The sequence below is a fragment of the Gossypium hirsutum genome, chromosome A07 (genome assembly GCF_007990345.1).
Source record: "Gossypium hirsutum isolate 1008001.06 chromosome A07, Gossypium_hirsutum_v2.1, whole genome shotgun sequence".
In the NCBI taxonomy this organism is placed as follows: domain Eukaryota; kingdom Viridiplantae; phylum Streptophyta; class Magnoliopsida; order Malvales; family Malvaceae; genus Gossypium; species Gossypium hirsutum.
The window spans coordinates 21808199-21825067 of record NC_053430.1 but is presented as its reverse complement, the minus strand read 5'-3'; the positions used below and the strand labels follow the sequence as shown (position 1 = coordinate 21825067).

The 16869-nt window shown below is 32.2% G+C and overlaps 1 long non-coding RNA gene across 1 annotated transcript; it reads right to left on the bottom strand.

The window, feature by feature from the left end:
* Positions 1–11409: 11409 nt before the first annotated feature.
* LOC121232210 (uncharacterized) lies at positions 11410–13249 on the bottom strand. Its single transcript, XR_005930507.1, has 2 exons — positions 12539–13249; positions 11410–11844 (listed from the first exon to the last, which is right to left on the bottom strand). It is a non-coding gene; the product is annotated as an uncharacterized lncRNA (long non-coding RNA).
* Between the last annotated feature and the right edge of the window lie 3620 nt (positions 13250–16869).

The window sequence follows — 16869 nt, the reverse complement described above, 5'->3', positions numbered from 1 at the left end:
GGTATTTTATAAGTTGCATTTTGGAACTATGGCATATGTAGGCTGAATTTATTTTGAAATAATAAACTTTGATTATGTATAAGGCCATGCGAAAATGGCTTAATTTCTATGCTAGATTTCAATTTTGGCATATTTGTGGTTTAAGTCCATTTGGTTGTTATGCTATGTGCCATGAATGAATATCATTTGTGTTATGTGATCATTCATAGAAGTTGGCTAATGATTTTGGATGAAGCATGAAGAAATCGATCATAAATATGTTTGATTATCTTGGTTGTGTTTCAACCTAATATGAATTATATATATATGAAATTGATTACTATGCTTAATCTTAACTTGTTATGTCTTGATCGAAATATATTAATGAGCTTGATTGTTGATAAAATGATAATGGAAGCCTTGTATTCGTAGGAAAGTTTAAGTAGCAAGATTCGGCTATGAAGAGTAATTACATAATATGTGTTTGGTATGTTTCTTAGTTGTGATGGAAAATAAGGTGCGGCTTAGTTTAGGTGATGGGTGATTATGTTTTAGTGGTTAGTTCAATTATTAAGTGATAGATAATGCATGTGTTTCATTAATAAACTAGTTGGTTGTGTAGTATGTATTTGATACTTTAATGTTAAGTGTGGCTTTGGCTTTTGGGTAAATGTGCACCATACATGTATATATGATAATTGGGTTATATATATAAATGCTTGGTTTTATAATGAGTCTATATCAAGGGCGTAATCATATTGCATAACATTTGTTTTGATGATATGTATATCTGGCCATATGGTTCATTAGGAATATAGTTGAGTTAATGTAAATTATGAAATTAATAGGTAAAGAAAAAGACGTATGCATGATAGAAATTTTGGTGCTCCTTTATGAATTAAATTATGACATGCGTATATGATATTTGGCTTTGTTATATTAATTATATTTTTATGTGCCTTGCATGTGTGCAAGGATGTTCATATTTATGGGTGTTTAGTACTTATCTATAAGGCTATATGAATTTGTTAATTAAGTGTAAATTGTGAATGTGTATAATGATACATATTATTTAGCCGATTGGACCAAGAAATGAAGTGAGTGACTTATAAACAAATACTTGCTTTTATTGGTATTTATATGTAAACCATATAAGGTTCATAATGCTTACTATGCTAATGTCGTATATATGAAATCGTTAATGTAATATATTTTATATCGTTACATGTGAACAATATGACTATATATAAACATATGATGTGAAATGTTCAAATTTAAGAGATGTATTAAATTATGAAACAACTTTTGATTAACTTTCAAGAAATGTGTATGTGAATAATTATATATATTATATGTAATTGTTTGAGATCATGTTTTATTCAGTAATGCTTTATGACCTGAGTTAGGGGTGTTACAATTAAAGAGGCCTTCACCAATGTTGAATGGACCAAGGCTACTCAACAAGAATTTGATGTTCTTATAAAGAAAAAAACATTAGAGCTAGTGCCTTTACCTACAAATAGGAAAGTTATGGGCTCTAAGTGGATTTTTAAGCTCAAAAGGAATGCTGATAGTTCTAAGGCTCGTTGCAAAGGCAGATTAGGGGCCAAAGGGTTCCTACAGGAGGTTGGTATTTATTTCCAGGAGACTTTTAGTCTAGTGGTTAAGCCAAAAACAATCAGAGTGATTTTGACTCTTGTTGTGACATATGGTTGACAGTTAAGACAAGTGGTTATTAACAATGCATTCTTGAATAAGGATCTAACAGAAGAAATCTATATGCTTCACCTACCAGGGTTTGAACAACACAATGGTGATCAGCCACTTGTGTGAAAGTTGAAAAAGGACCTCTATGGCCTCAAATAGGCTCCTCGAGCCTAGTTTCACAAGTTGAGAGAATCCTAATAGCTCTAGGGTTTTATTGTCCAAGACTGATGCCTCTCTTTTCATCAAAGTGTCTAGTGACATATTGCTTTATGTTTTAGTGTATGTTGATAACATAATTGTCATTGGTAATAGGAACACATGTGTGGATGAGTTTGTTTAGTCCTTGGATTCGAAGTTCTCCCTTAGGGCTCTAGGAAGCAGCAAGTGGTATCTTTGTAACAACCCGTTTTTCAGTGGTGTTAAAAACGGTGGTTTTGGATCACAATTTTCGATGATCATTTAGATATATAGTTAATTAAGGTATATGAACTAAATTGTAAAAGTGGTAAAAGTTAATCACAATGGATTTTTAATTACCTGAAGGACCAATTAAGCAATTAGACCTTTTAGAAGTCAACAAACGGTAGTGGATGACAACTTTCATCCACCAATTTTGTTAATTGTCATAAAGTAAATTTAATTAAGTTTAATTAATTAATTAAAGAGGTATTAATTATTAATCAAGGTATAAAAGACAAGTTTAATGGAAAAATAAAATCATGTTCATGTTCATGTTATATAAGTGGTATATAACATATGCAAATTTCTACCGAGCTTTCTTATTTGGTGCAGCCGTCTGTGTGTACCAAAGTTATCAAATGAGTTGAAAGTTAAGGATATACAAAATATCCTAAATAGTATTGGTAAGGGGTCGTTAGCAAGGGTGAAGCCAGAAAAATTTTTTAGGGGGTCGGATGAAATTTTTATTTTTTATAGTTTATATATTTATAATTTATAAAGGATTAAATCAAATTTTTATAATTTTAAGGGGAGCTAAAGTGCAATTTTACCTTTACTAATTTAAAATTTTTAAAAAAATTTTAAAGCTTAAAAAATAATTTTACATTTTAGGGGGGGACCGGGGCCCATGCCAGCCCCACCTAGCTTCGCCGCTGGTCGTTAGTATGAAGAGAGATATTGTAGGTTTCTTAATCGATTAGTTCGATCCCTACACCAGGGATTTAAATAGCGGTCCGTTACCGAAATAGCGGCCGTTATATAGCGGTAACGGCACCGTCCGAAACCGCTACTGCCGAAACCCGCTATACCCGCAATACACAATAAGTAATGTAAAATTCACGACCGCGATACCTGCAATGACCGCAATAGCATCCATTATGTCCGCAACCGCGATAAACGCAATGCGACCGAAAACGCAACCGCGACCGCAATTTAAATCCCTGCCCTACACTTTCTCCATCAAAGTGAACGAGCATACGATTCCTATCACAGTTGCTGAAATGGCAGGCATATTGGGCCTGAAAGACGAAGGCCTCGATGTTTCATCGGTCTTAACGATGACAGACAACAAACGATTATTGACTCTCGCAGGATGGAAAGTTTGTAAATCTCGCGGAACATATGAAGAAGATGGATTCTAGATCAGATGAATTAAAAGCAACGTTGCTTCCATTCATCATCGGTCGCCTCCTATGTCCATACAGTCTTCCTTTTCTCTTAGAAGAGTGCTAGAACTACCTATGTGACGAAGGGCTCAATGATCAAAGGATTACGTAAATATGTCCAGGGGCCTCATGCTGCTAGAAAATCCGGCTACATTAGCGGATATATTGTAGTGTTGGAGGTATAAAATTTTCTGTTTGTTTGCTTTTTACTGTTTTCTTGTTAAATGCAAATTCGTTTTTATAACTTCTTGGCTGTCATTGAATCTTTTCATTGACAACCTAAAACGATAGGGAGAAGAAGGGAAAAAAAAACCTCCAATAAACCACTGATCATGTTTATATTACATGTTATTGAGATTTTCATTTCAGTTATAATAACATATTTCATTTATATTAATTTAGAATTGTATCGGTTTGAATTACGTTGGTTTTAAAATGAGATATTTGTCAATTGAATATTAACATAGTTGATATTGTTGTTTTTGTAAAAATTAAGAGAATTTATATTTGAACACATTTAATTACATTTTTACTCCAATTTAAAAGTTTAAGAGGGATTATGGATTAAAATAGAGATTTAAGTAAAAAAAATACAATATAGTAATTGTAATTCTGGTGGTCTGACTTGAATTGTATTTAATCATAAAATATTTTAATATATGCTAACTGTAAAACTTTTAAATGGATTAATGTTACAAGTAATTTGACACCAACTCAATTAAAAATATATATATAATCATGATTATTTGTAATTGTAATTTTTGCTAAAAAAATTTTAACCTTTTATGCAAATCTCATTTTAATCTTTCTAGTTTTTAAATTTTATCTCAACTCTTATAATTAATATCTAAAAATATGATAATTTGTGTTTAGCTCCAAGTTTTCTAAAGTATTTTTATCACGCTTCTTCTTATATAATCAATCATTTTTATAATAAATAATAACTTAAGTTTAATTTGATGAATTAATAACTAAATATTAATTTTATGATCTCACCTTTCTTAATGTACCGGGAAAATATTAATTTTATGATACATATTAATTTTGTAAAAGAACGATTATTACATCTAAATAGTGCCTAAGGCTAAATATTTATTTGGAAAAAAGTAAAAGTTAATAATAGATGAGATATTTAATAGGATAAATATCAAAGTTATATATGAATTTTGATTTAATATTTAATTTAGTCTATGAATTTTGATTTTGTGCAACTATATACATTCAACTTTAATTTTAGTTAATATATATACATAAAACTTTTTTTTTGTTTGCACATATTTAAAAATTGAATACATCAATTTATTTTTATATTATATAAGTATAATTATTTGTGTATGTAATATATAAACATAAAATTATATTATATCAATGACATTATTGATTTATGAAAATTAAATCAAATCAAAATATTTAATTATAATTTATATATAAAATTAAATTTATATATTCATTTTTAAATTCAACATTTAATTTATTTTGATTTTTTTAAAGAGACAAACAATCTCAACTTTGAAAGTGCCTTTTATTCAAAGTGGGGTTGACTGTACTTTGTCTGTTATAAAATATATAAATATCTGGGCTGTCATGGATATTTTTAGACTTATATTTAAAAATTAAAATAAAAAAATGTTAAAATTTAATTTAATTTATTTTTATTAATGATAGACGAAATGATGTATGTGACAATAGTTTTAGGATAAAAAGATTAAAATTGCACAGAATCCTGGAGACATGGAAATGACATAACACGTGGATTTAGGTATTCCATGCCTCATGCGTATATAATTTCCTTTATGGCTTTTTTTATTATTATTAAAAAATTGGAATATAATGAGAATAAAATACCAAATTGGAGCAAGTGTTTTATAGTTTGTAGAAACAGTGAAAGTTCCCTAACAGAGCCAAAAGATTGTATACGGACAACACTTTTCGGCAGAAGAAAGAGCATTTAATTTATTTTATTTTCCGATTCTATCTTGTCATTCACCCATTAATGCTGATTTTGATTTGATTTGATTTTGAAAGGATTAAATTATTTTAAAAATAAAGTTTTATGGAAAACTAGGAAAAGGGAAAAGCATATTTGGAAGGCTGATAAGAAAGCGAAAGATTCCAAAAAATTGGTCAACTCTCCAAAACCATGCAAAACATTATTTGCGAAAGAGAGGAAGTACCCCACTTTTCTCATGAATTTCATTTATTTTACTTTTCAAGTATGGGATACTTATTTGAAAGAAAAAAAATTTTGTTTTTAATATTTTTTATTATTACATTATATTTATAATTTCTTACATTTTTTTCAAAAAAAAGTGATTTTAAATATAAAATATTGAGATACAAACTCAATTTGTAATATATATATTTTCCTTACTCTTTTAAATGTCTATAATTTAAAAAAAATTATATATATTTTAAATCCAAGGGAATATATAAAATGTTGGACATTGATCTGATAAATGACTCAACTTGAAGTATATTATAGATATTATTGTTGAAACATTTTCAAAATATTTATAATATTCTAATAGTTATAACTGAGAAATTACAAGTGATCTAAAAATAATATCACTTAGTAATCAAGTAAGAGTTGTTACTATTCATTGTGATCAGTTATGTCTCTCGTCACTAAAAATTATATCACTTAATTAATAACAAAGTGTCATAATTATTCAAGTTAATGCATATTGAATAATTATATTTGTGGTTAAAGATATGACTATTTATTTAGATAATTATGTCCTTATAAAGAGACATGAGATCTTTATAAATAAGAAAGGAATTTCATTTGTTGGATACTCCCAGAAACATAGAAAAAAGTTTCTTTTTGATTTCCTACCATATTTTATTTTCTTAAATTATTCTACAAAAAATTACTACAAAAATTCTATATAGAAATTGATATCCTTATTACGTTACGCTCAATATTCAATGCAAAACAATATATTGAATCAATATTTTAACAATTTTCTGTCATATAAATATAATTAATTTTGTAAAAAATAATAATATGTGTAAGATCATAAATAAGAAAGGTGGCAACTATAATATGAAGTTTTCTCATACAACTATGAATGACTTTAGCCATTGAAAATGATGAAGATAAATCAAAACCCTTAAACATACCAAATGAGCCTTTAACTAGGAACCAGAAAATGGAAACATGTTACAACAACACTTTTTTTTCTCTTTCTCTATTGTAGTGTTTGGTATGATGAAAAATTATGACTTTATTGAGAATTTAATTAATTGAAAAGTAATTTCAATATTTGGTACGTCAAAATTTTTTTACTTTCTTTCATATCTAATTTTTTCTTGAGAATTATTTTTCCATAAATATGATAATGTGATTCTCATGATAAAATGCAAGAAAGTTACTTTCCCACCTAATTTGAAAAGTTAAAAGATATTAGAAGACAAAATAACCTTATTTTATTTTAGTTTAAGTAGAGATGGCAAAAAAATAAAAATAAAAAAAAAAACCCAAATTTGATGGGTTTTGACCTGACCCGATCCATTAGGGTCAATTTTTTTTTAAATCAAGTTCCAGGCTGGTTGGGTCTGGTGAAATTAGAAAAATATTCAGGTTGGGTTTGAGATAAACTCGCCCTGGGATATTTACAAAAACTGCCCCTAATATATACATATCTTAAGTTTTTGCTTTCAATAAACAAATATATAAATTAAAAATTAAAAATACTAAGTTTTTAGTCTAAACTAAAAAAAAAGTTAATCTTATTTTATTCAAAATAAAAATAAAATAATTAAAAATATCAATTAAAATATTGTTATTAAAATTTAATCCAAAGATTTATTAGTAAATATTTTTTGTAAAATATTATATACATAAATATCATTTTTATTTAATAAGATTAAATTTGTAAATTATCTTTACATTCCCAGAAAAATATTTAGCGAATCAAATGTGATAATATAACTTTTCAAAAATTTTAATCAGTACTTTTTAAAGTGTAACAAACATTACAAAGCAACATTCTCGACAATCAAATTTTTAATAACCACGTTTAAAAAAATCACATTTTATTGAAATCCTATAAATAGAAATGCACCAAATGCTAGCCAAAAACTTTAAATTTTGATGCTAGTTTATAAAATGGGTCTCTTCATTTTCACCGATGTTCCATTAGAACACAATTTTTATGTTGATTTTACTTCTCCGGCAAGAAGAAACCCTAAAATATTCGTCTTTTATACTGCTTACATGGGTTTTAGACACATGATCTCAGCATTCAAAACCATAATATAATTTAAATTGAAAATCCATTTCTTCCAACCATTGCCATAATTCACAAGAATCGCTTAGGGCTGAAAATAGTGGACATGATTCAATATTCAGAGGGATATATTGAAGCACGGGCGAAGTCAGAATAAATTTTTAGGGGAGTCGAATAAAATTTTAATTTTTTATAGTCTATATCTTTATAATTTTTAAAGGATTAAATCAAATTTTTATATTTTAGAGCGGCCAAAGTGCAATTTTACCTTTACTAATTTAAAATTTTAAAAAAATAAGGATCTAAATAACAATTTTACATTTTAGGGGGGTCGAGGCCCCTGCTAGCCCTCCCTAAATTCGCCTTTGTATTGAAGTAATATTGACTATTAACTGGTTCGATGCTAACACAGGATTCATGTTTGACATTGCTCCTAGTTCAAGGCCCTTATCTTCTTTGAAGTAATATTTGTAAAATTATTTTCTTCATATTCTATTATCTTTGTTATTTCTAAAAAAATCATTTTGTAGCAATTGTAGCATTTCAAAATATATAGGGTTAAATGAAATAAATAACCAAGAAAAACCCTTGGTTTGATGGTTAAATAGATAGTGTATTCTATTTTTCCGTTGCTTTCAAGGTTCAAGTCATGCCAAACACCTCCCATATCCATTCCCCTTTTTATTTTCGACAAGAAAGGTTAATTACCCAAACAATCCCTAAAAATTTGAAAACCCTTGCTATTTAAACCAATTTTCTAATTAGGCTAGGATTTTACTTCATTTTCTAATCCCCCTAGAATTTTTCCTCCAATCTTTTTTATTTCTTCCCTCTTTCTTTCATTTCATCAAAATTTTATTAAAATTGTTCTTGATTAACCAAATCGAAATCTATTCCCGATATTAACTCGTTTTTCAACCAAATTCGTGATCGTAGTTAGAAACATCCTTCGAACGTTGCCAAGAATTGGTAAGAACTTTCCAATCCCGATGTTTAGATCTTAAATTCCTACATAATTCCTATTCACGTTAATTTTAAGATCGATTAAACTATCTTTTGCGAATCTTGCCGATATTTCTCGGTAATCTTGATAAAGCTTGAAAACAATCTCTAAATCTTGCGTAAATGTTGTTTGAAGGATCCGATTTAGGTATCCCTAACCAAATTTAAACAAGAGGGATGTCGCTCAGTCTCCCGGTAGTAGGTGTGTGTTCTTTACAAGTGAATTAGGGCAAACCGTGCCTCAAATAAGGTCACACCACCAGCCACACGAGCGTGTAGGCCACTCGTGTAGACCACACGATCCCTTCACACAGCCTGCCATACGACCGTCTCCCCTTCACCTCGATTTTACATTTTTCACACGACCCAACCATAAAGTCTAGTCACACAGCCGTGTGTCTCTTAATTCTCAAATTTTACAGTTTTTCCCAATATTTTATATTTTATGCAAATTAGTCCCTAAATAGTTCCCGAACTATTTTTAGTGTTTTATTAATGCGTTCGTTGAGAGCACCAAAAATATCCTATCCCTATAAAGTAATGAAAATAATAAAAATAACAGTATAATGGAAGTAGGGTCAAATCCTCAGGGACCGGATTTGCACAATTGCTTGTTCCTCGAAATCCTGGATAAAATTGTGCCCAAGAAAACCTGCGTACCTGGAAAAAAAATCAAAATTAAAAGTTTTGATCTGGAAAAAATAAAATAAAAATAGAATTAAAAGTTTCGATTGAAATTTCAAAAATAATATAAATAAATAGATTTGAGGAAAAAGAGTTCTTATGGAGAGATTCCAACCTCCGGTTGCCTTGATCCGCCTTGGGTTCAATCCTCGGCTTTTAGGTGATCTTTCTCAAACAAAATAAGTCAATTATAGTGGAAGAGGATGCCTACGACCAGCTCCAAGATTTTAGACTTACGATTTAGCGAAACCTGACTGTAGCCAACAATCGCTTTTGTGGGATCATCTTATGCTAGATCATCACTTCTCAATGGCGAATACCACGCCACTTTTTCTCTTGGGCTCGCCAACCTCTGACGCAGTAAGCTGAAGAACCGACTGTGTAACCTTCCCAAAATATACAAAGCGACCGTTCCTTGCACACATTGAAAAGATCACTTTTTAAGGGACATGGACGGAAGCGTCAGCCCCGTAATGTGGAGAAACAATGAATACTCGTTTGAGAAAGCTAAGTACGGATTCTAGGCCTCATTCACCCTTTTGGGGATTTTCGATAACCTTTGGCTAGATAAGTTTAGTGGCTCATGATTTTTGGGGAAAAGGAAATAAGTGTAATGGAAATAGAATTTTTATGAAAATTATGGAAAGAACAAAAGGCTAAATTTTATAGGGGAGAGAGTGTTTACAGAAAAGATGAGTGCAATTTGTGTCACTCAATCCCCTATTTATAATACTAGAAAACCTAGTCTATTTCTAATTAAATTCTAAAAGATAAATACAATTAAATAAAGATAATTAAAGATAAATAAAGATAAAAGCTAAAATTAAATCTAAACAAGAATCCTTAATAATTATCCTAATATAATTAAAAATTAAATAGAGTCCTGTGTTATAAAATCTCTTCTTTTACATTTTTACTCCAAAAATCTTCTACACTTTACATTTTTGGCACCATTTCTCTCCTACTTCGCATGTTGGCCCAATTTAACTTCAAATTCAAGCTTTTAGCCCTTAAATTTCCTTTTGTCTTCAATTTAGTCTCGGTAAGATAAAAATCCATAAAAAGCTCAAATTAGTAGGATCATACTCAAAATAAACATATAATTAATATATAAAATATGTCATTCTAGAGTATTATCAAATTCCTCCTACTTAGTCCATTCTTGCCCTCAAGTATGGTTCCTAACCACTGTGAAAATTAGAACTTTTGCCATGATTGAAATACCACTCCAAAGTTTTATAAAAAGTAGACGTAATGCAAATGAAAAATAAAGAGAACCTTTAGCTTGCTTTAAGTAAAACTAAAAAAGTATTCCAATTAATGTAAAAAAAATTAAAATCGACTTGGATTATTTCATGAAAATTAGGTAATTTACTAAACTTACTAAAACACCTTATTTGTTTCCACCTTTAGTCCCCAAATGCAATTTTATTATTAATACATTACTTTTTTTCTTTTTTTTCTTTTTTCTTCTTTTTTTCTTTTTTTCTTATTTTCTTTTTATCATTATAATTATTATTATTGCTTAAGAATACATTGAACCTTTTGACGCGAAGAGAGATGACAGCCAAGCACCCCACCCCGGTTACTCAGCCCAACATACTCCTAATTTATTATATTTTTCTTAAGAACATATCGAACCTTTTGACGCGAAGAGAGATGACAGCCAAGTACCCCACCTCAGTTACTCAGTCCAACATCTTCCTAAAAAATAATTTATTTAATTCCGGTTAGCCGAGTTACCTAACACGTCACACAACCTTTTGACGCGAAATAGGATGATAACCCAGGCACCCTACCCTGGTTACTTAGTCAGTCATGTTTTAAGTTGTACTAATAACCCGGAAGTATCACAATTTATTATAATGAAACAGAATTTTAATTTGAAGGACTAGGAAAAACGATCAAGTGTCAAAAATAAGTTTCGACAACTACCTAACAGTCATGAACAGAAATTTAGCATGCAATTTTCATTAAGTGTTCTCTTTACATTTAGACTTAATCGATTTTATTATTAGCAAGATAGGGTTAACTTTATCAATCACAATTATTCAGCCTAAAAGAAATAAAACAATGGAGATGAAATCAAATAGGCAAAATCATAATTAACTCAGTAGACAAGAATCATGTATGTAGGTCAAATAGTGGGCAAGTCGTGGTCAAATTCTTGGGCATGCAAAGAGGCAAAATATTCTTAAATATATATATGGGCAGCAATGATCAAAGAAGCAGCAACAACAAAAACAGCATTTAAAATGACAAAAATAGTGAGGAATGCGTCCCCCTACTTAAAAGACATTGTCCTCGCTATGGAATAAAATAAATGAATAAGCGAAGGGAAAATAGTTCAGAAAAACTCCCCAAGTGATTACTGTCGTTCACGCAAAGCGGCAATAAGATCAGCCATCTGTTGGCCGAGGGTGTCGAGTCGTGCCTCGATGCACTCTAAACTTTGCTCGACGGTCATGGGAGGTCGTTCTTGATTGGGTACTTCATGCTGATTTTGCTGCTAAAAGATTCGTTCAGCCGGCGAAGAGCGGACACTTGGAGGCACAAACTTATCGAGTCGAGGCAGCGAGCATCTGATGGATGGGTCTGGCAAGCAACATGTAAGTCTAAAATAGGACCGTTAGATCCATGTAAAGAAAATAACAGTTTTGTAATAAAAGAGCTCAAAATTAGAGGATGCTTTGCATTTATAACATGTTCAAATTGAAACGCATACCAATAGCCCAAATTAATTGGACGACTGGTTTACATACACCATAATAAGAATAATTTCGTCTTTGAGGTGGTAGCCAAAGCATTACGTCAGCCTAAAAATTATAAGCTAAATAACGATGTATGTAACATAAAGCAAGGTTAGGAAACCACAAATCCTTTGATGTTTTAGGGCTATACATGGTCTCGACATTATTTGTTAATAAAGCAAAGGCCTCAACAGTCTTAAAATTTACAAAAAAAGTACACAAACTATTATCAGAAGAGGTGGACATAACATACTCTTCTGATATAAAAGCTAACACAATATTAAAATCAGTAATTGATAAACTGTGCATGGTACCAAGCAACCGAAATTTTATAATACCCAGAGTGTCCAATGAAACATGTCCATGTCGCTGAAAATGAAAGGTAGAATAGAACTCCAAAACTAGTACGTAATAAGCATAGTGAGTAATATCAAATTTGTCAACCCAACCAATATTGCGAAAATAATCTGTAATAGCAATTTCAATATTCAAAGCAGCCAAAATAGATTTGGATAAACATTTGCAAGGTACTATTTGTTTGTGTCTGAGACAATCATACCTTTCCAGATCAGTGGCGGAAGTAAAGGTTAGATTACCGTGTAAATGGCACTCTAGTGGCAGGATATTGACGCAGGATCAGTAAGTGCGGCCACGGTTAGGTATTGGGCGTTGCTCATTTGGATTATCAAAGAAGTCGGCATGTGTGGGCTATTCGGGAGAGCCAGTAGTGGCTTTGGAGGAAGAACCGGCATCTAACGGTGTTGGTTAGGTCGAGGGATGTGTTGGCTGTCGATGGCGTCAACGTTGCGACGGTTCAGGAGTCGAATTTGGTGGTTGCGTCGGGGCCTGTGAAGTAAGGTGTGGGGGCGACGGTGGTGGAAGGCAAAGAAGAGGTGATGAGGGTGGTGGTGTGTGGTCGATGTGCGGAGGAGAGGAAGAGCGCGCTAGTGTCACGCGAAGCAAAAAAGAAGAGGAGGATGGCGAGTTACGCGATTCGAGCGGACAGGAGAATACGGAGGCTTCTTCGGTGTGCAGGGGAGAGGAGGAAGGGGAGGTCGTGAGCGTAGAAGAGAAGGAGGTTGAGGGTGGTTCGTACGGTGAATATGAGGATAAGGAAGAACCGTCGGCCAAGTCAATGTTTTGGGGTGCCAAGAAACGGCGCCAGCATGGGTTGACGATGAAGGATGGCTGAGTGGAAACATGGCTGCGGGTTCGTACCATGGTAGTTGAAAATCGGTAGTGGGGGGAGGAAAGAAGAAAGAGGGTTCGGCAGCTAGGGGGAAATTTTGGAAAAAAATAAGTAATTTTTTTTTAGGGTTTTAGGTTGTATTTGGCTAAAATGTAGGCATTTGGTTGCAAGATTAAACTAGTCATAGTGTAGGGATAAGTTATTCATGGTTGGAATAGGGATAGGATAAGGGCTGTTTGCATGCAAATTTTTTTGTTTTTCTCCTTTTTATTCCTATTTTCGCCTCAATTTACCTAGATAGAAGAAGAGAATTTTATTAATATCCAAAAATAAAGTAATAAATAATAAAATTATAAATTATAAATTATAAAATAAATAATAAATAATATAAATAATATAAAATATAAAATAAGAAAAATAAACAAAAATAAAAGTTGGGTTGCCTCCCAACAAGCGTTTTTTTAACGTCATTAGCTCGACGCCATGAATGGTTCTATGGTGGTTCCAGATGGATTTTTTCAACCATGTGGGCTTGAAAATTCTCATAAAACGGCTTCAGTCATTAGCTATTGACTATGAACCGCTTTCATGATTCTTCACTCTCTATTTCAACCGCACCATGTGTAAATACTTCAGTCACAATAAAAGGTCCTTGCCATCGAGATCGAAACTTACTTGGGAATAATTTTAACACAAATTTGTAAAGTAACACCTTTTATCCTACCGAAAAATACTTCTGAGGTATTTTCTTATCATGGAACAACTTTGTCTTGTCTTTATAAATGCGAGCATTCTCGTAGGCGCCATTACGAATTTCCTCCAATTCTTTGATGTCTAATTTCCTTTCCTTCCCTGTGAGTTCTAACTCCATGTTACATTGTCGAATAGCCCAATAAGCTTTATGTTTTAAATCTACCAGAAAATGGCAAGCTTTGCCAAAAACAAGTCGATACGGAGTCATGGAAATTGGTCCCTTATATGCCGTCCTATAGGCCCAAAGTACGTCATTAAGCCAAATACTCCAATCCTTTTGGTTGGGCTGAACTGTTTTCTCCAAAATAATCTTGATTTCCCTGTTTGAGACTTTTGCTTGGCCTTTCGTTTGGGGATGGTAAGCTGTAGCTATACGGTGGTGAACTCCGTATTTTGTCAATAGTACCTCCATGACTTTATTGCAAAAATGGGTGTCATGATCACTAATCAAAGCTCAAAGTGTGCCAAACCTAGAAAAAATAGTTCATTTTAGAAACTCCATAATAGTTTTAGCATTATCATTACGAGTAGGCTTTGCTTCTATCGATTTAGAAACATAGTCTACTGCAAGAATTATATATATGTTTCTAACTAAGGAAATAAATGGGCCAATGAAATCGATGCCCCATACATCAAAAATCTCACATACATGAATCGGGGATAGGGGCATTTGATTTCATTTAGTGATGTTACGTGTATGTTGGCAGTTATCGCAAGGCTTACAGAAATTATATGCGTCCTGAAAAATTGTGGGCCAAAATAGCCTACACTCCAATACCTTGTGAGCAGTCCATTTAGGGCTAAAATGACCTCCACAAGCTTTTATATGGTAAAAAGTCAGGATAGAGGTTACCTTGGTTTCTAGAACACATCGTCTTATTATCTGATTTGAACAGTGTTTCCATAAGTATGGGTCATCTCAGATGTAATATCCAGCCTCTTGTCTAAGCTTGTCCTTCACAGAACGTGCTAACCCTGATGACAATGAACCTATGGCTAGGAAATTTACCATATCTGCATACCATGAGAAACGCGTCTCAGTCAAAAATAAGCTTTTATCAGGAAACTCGTCCTTTATAGGAATGTCATCATCAATTATTTTTAACCTACTAAGTGGTCGGCTACCAAGTTTTTGCACCCTTTTTTGCCTCTAATCTTGATGTCAAACTCTTAGAACAGCAAAATCCATATAATGAGCCTTAGTTTTGCTTCATTCTTTGGTATCAAGTACCTAAAAGCTGCACGGTCAGAAAAAATAATCACTTTAGATCTCAATAAATAAGATCGAAATTTATCCAAAGCAAATACAATAGCTAAGAGTTCTTTTTCTATAGTGGTGTAGTTGCTTTGTTCAGCATCTAAGGTTTTTGAGGCATAGTAAATGACATGAGGCTCTTTGTCTATCTTTTGCCCTAACACGGCCCTCACACTGCATTCGCTTGTATCACACATAATTTCAAAAGGGTAGTTCTAATCTGGTGATTGAATTATAGGAGTGGAAACCAACTTCTGCTTGAGTGTATCAAAAGCCTCATTGCATTTTGGGCCGAACTCAAATTTCTTATCTTTCTGCAATAACTCGTACAGTGGTTCAACTACTTTTTAGAAGTTCTTTATAAAACGCCAGTAAAATGCTGCATAGCCAAAGAAAGAACGTATCTCCCTTACAGTAGAGGGATATCGCAAAGATTTTATAATATCAGTTTTGGCCTTATTGACCTCAATTCCCTTAGCTGAAACTATATGATCTAGAATCAAACATACTTTTCATAATTCAAGACAAGATTAAATTCTATGCACCTATTTAAAATTATCGTGAGATTTTTAAGGCATTTATCAAAACAATTTCCATGCACAGTAAAATGATCCATAAAAACTTCGATAATTTTTTCCACATATTTAGAAAATATACTCATCATGCATCTCTGGAAGGTGGCCAGTGCATTGCAAAATCCAAATGGCATCTTTCTGTATGCAAATGTGTCAAATAGGCACGTAAAAGTGGTTTTTTCTTGATCTTCTAGTGCAATTAAGATTTGGAAAAAAACCTGAGTATCCATCAAGACAACAAAAGTGAGTTTTACCAACTAAACGCACAAGCATTTGATCTATAAAAGGAAGAGGGAAATAATCTTTTCTAATGTAAGAATTCAACTTCCTGTAATTAATGCAGACACGCCACCCATTTTGCACTCGAGTTGGTACCAAGTCACCTTCAGCATTTTTCTTTACTGTCACGCCCGTTTTCTTGGGTACAACTTGTACCGAACTTACCCATTTGCTATCAGAAATGGGGTAGATTATGTCAACATCCAATAGCTTAATTATATCCTTTTTTACCACCTCTATTATATCCGGGTTCAACCATCTTTGAGCTTCTCGTCTTGGTTTTGTGTTTTCCTCCAAGTAAATTCTGTGTGTGCATGTCAAAGGGCTTATCCCTTTTAAATCAGCAATGGTCCAGCCAATCACCTTTCTATGTTTGTTTAGTACCTAGATCAAACGTTCTTCTTCAAGCTTAAAGAGTTTATTCGAAACTAAGATCGGTAGGGTATTACCTTTCCCCAAAAACGCATACTTAAGATGTTCGAAAAGCGGTTTCAATTCCAAATCTAGAGCCTGCACAACAGAAGTTAAAAGTTTAGTGTTTGATAGAGACAATAATTCATTAACAAATTCATGATCATCAAATATAAATTCAGATTTATCTTCATAAATCGACTCAAAAGTCTCCTCCACTAATGAGTCAATTTTGTCAAGACCGTTTACGCTCAAGATTTTGCTTGGATGACTAATACCATCGTAAACATTAAACTTCACGATCTCCCCATCAAATTTCATCGTGAGAGTTCCACTTCAAACGTCAATCTTAATGCTAGTTGTACTAAGTAAAGGTCGGCCCAACAAAAGGTCTGAAGATCCAAGAGTGCTATCATCCTCCATCTTTA